Source organism: Vombatus ursinus, unplaced genomic scaffold (genome assembly GCF_900497805.2).
Source record: "Vombatus ursinus unplaced genomic scaffold, bare-nosed wombat genome assembly UNPS02006779.1, whole genome shotgun sequence".
In the NCBI taxonomy this organism is placed as follows: domain Eukaryota; kingdom Metazoa; phylum Chordata; class Mammalia; order Diprotodontia; family Vombatidae; genus Vombatus; species Vombatus ursinus.
In genome coordinates, this window is record NW_020946557.1 from 14050780 (window position 1) to 14053570 (window position 2791).

General features: G+C 42.0%; 1 pseudogene; it reads left to right on the forward strand.

Moving 5' to 3' along the window:
• The first annotated feature begins 2228 nt into the window (after positions 1-2228).
• Positions 2229-2582, forward strand: LOC114033087 (annotated as a pseudogene).
• Positions 2583-2791: the final 209 nt, after the last annotated feature.

The window sequence follows — 2791 nt, forward strand, 5'->3', positions numbered from 1 at the left end:
AACCTCTTCCTTTTATAGATGAAGCAACCAAAGCACAGAAAGGTTGAGGAACTTGTCTAGAACCACATAATTATCAGAGGCAGGATTTAAGTTTAGGTCTTCCTGACTCCAAGTTCAATGCTCTATCTACTCCATGCTGCCTTGCCTAAAAGAATTAAAGATCTTTGTAAAATGTCTGCACAGTCAGATGATAATTTATCAAATGAACAATGTCAGAAGCAGGTTGGAAAGAGCCCAAAGATGCCAGGTCAATTTAGAGAGTTTTCAGGAGTATTAGAGACAGTAAAAGATTAGTCACTCACTGACTCCTCAACCAATGGCACTGGGCACATACCACATATCCTGAGTCTTTCCCAAAGGCATCCTGCCCTCATAAAGGCATTCTTTGGGAAAACATCACCACTTATATACATGTGGGCATGGGGATTGGACCTGTGATTTTCTAGGAATAGGAAGTCCTCTTTAGCAAGGGAACTCTTTCTACCAGTATATGATGCCATCTACTCTGCTGCTTATAGCATTAGAGAGGTGCTTAGGCCATTGAGAAGTTAGTTGACTAAGTTGGTCACATAGGCAATATACCACAGGTAAGATCAGAGCTCAGATTTTCTTGGCTTCTAGGCTGACTTTATTTTCATCATATCATATAACATTCCCCTGATTCTTATATCCAGGAGCCAAGATGGCGGAGTAAGAAGTAAGTCACTCTCACTCTCCCTTATTGGCCTCTGAAAGCCCAGAAAATATCACTCCAGGAAAAAAAAAAAAAAAAAAAAATCTTAGAACAGCTGAGTCAGCAGAAAAAAGGAGTGCAGCAATCTTGTAGCCCAGGAAGCTTAGGGGATTAATAGGAAAGACCTCTCTTGTTTTGGGGGAGGCAGAGCAGTACAGGGTGGGAGACATCCCAGCAAGAACCCTCTCAGCAACAAGGGCAAGATCCTGAGCCCCAGGGTGGTGAAGCAGGCAAGTGCCAATGCCAGGACCACTGTGGCCCTGGGGAACTAGTAAACAGCAGTTTGGAAAACCATCACCTGGGCCAGTGTTCTCAAGCAGCCAAATCTCCTGGTGCTTCAGCACAACCCCAGGATGGCAGACATCCTCCAGCAGTCAAACATTATAATGCTTTAAAGAAGCCCAGGTGAGCAGGCATCCTCCAGACTCCCCACCCCTACCCTAAGAACTCCAGTGCTGCTAACCCCAGCTCAGCACCAAGTAAGCAGCCAGACCCTTACAGCCTCCAGCTGCCAGCACTTGAGGCCCCAGCACATCTGTGCAGGGGATTTCTGACAATCCTCTCTGAGCTTTTGGATTCTCCCTGTCATTAACTGTATCACTCTGTTCTGTGTATGTGTCTCTGCGTGGTGCTAGTGAATGTCTCTGTGTTTTCTGACACTCTGTAATGTTTAAAATACAGCCAACCAGTAAGAGAAGCCTCTAAGGAAAGTAGTGGATTTTTCTTGGAATGCCTCTTTCTCTTTCTCTCCCCTTCTCCCTCCCTCCCTGATTGCAGCAGCCTCAGAGGAGCAGGTGAATGGGAGAGAGAAAGAGAGAGAAAAAAATACTTTATTATTTAGGTTATATGATTGATAAAGGCACATAGAGGAGGGTAAGAGAAGTGTCCAATCAAAATTAGAAAGAAATAAAATATGTGTAGTTTTAAAGGGTCTTTAATCAAAGTCTGCCAAAGGGATAAGTAGATAGAAGGAAAGGCAAGAAAGTTTAAGGATGTGGGAATGAGAGGAGCATGGGTAAAAAGAAAGGCATAATCTATTTGCGTGAATAGTATGAATAGAGGGTTTGAGAGTAAAAGGTTTGGAAACTTTTGGAAAGAAAAAGGTGTTGAAAAAATCTCTCTCTCTCTCTTTCTCTCCATTCCAACTCTGGTCAAGCTTTGAATGTAGAGGGATAGATAAGAAAAAAAGAAAAGGGGGAGTCCTCTCAGATCAAAGAGAGGCAGGTTGACTAGCACTTAACCATTTCCTGCCTCACCTAAAGAGAAAAGTTTTTGTGTACTGAGACACAACCAAAAGCTAATTAAATTTATTCTGGTCTCATTTTAAGTGAAATATGTCTCTCCTAATTTGATGTCTAAGAGAAGTCAGAATTTATTTTTTCTGTGTGAGGTAATTTAGAAATGCACTCAGTAAGAGTGAAGTTTCCTTTTCACTTCCCGGACATCTTGGCAGCAGGTCTCTGGCTGAACATCCTCCTGCACTCCAGGCAGGAAGATGGCGGCCGCAAAGAAGATGAAAAAGTTGCTGGAGTCCATCAACTTGAGGCTCCAGCTGGTCATGAAAAGCGGCAAATACATGCTAGGCTACAAACAGACCCTGAAAATGATCGGACAAGACAAAGCCAAATTGGTCATCTTAGCTAATAACTGCCCAGCCTTGAGAAATCAGAGATTGAATATGTTAGCTAAAACTGGCATACATCAATACAATGGCAATAACATTGAATTGGGTACAGCTTGTGGAAAGTATTACAGAGTTTGTACACTGGCTATCATTGATCCAGGTGATTCTGATATCATCAGAAGCATGCCAGAACAGACCAGTGAAAAGTAAACTGTACAAAAGTATTCTTTAGTAAAATGGCCAAAACTTATTTTTAAAAACATAAGATTGAAGTTACCGAATTGGTAATTCTTTTGTTTCAAGTTTCAAATACATAGTATTGTGTCAACTTGGTAAACTTTTATATTAGTTCTGGAAAGTATGTGGTTTACACCAGTCCAGAGGAAAAATATCATGGCGTGGACAGGCAACCTCTTCTCTGGGGTCCTTGTTGA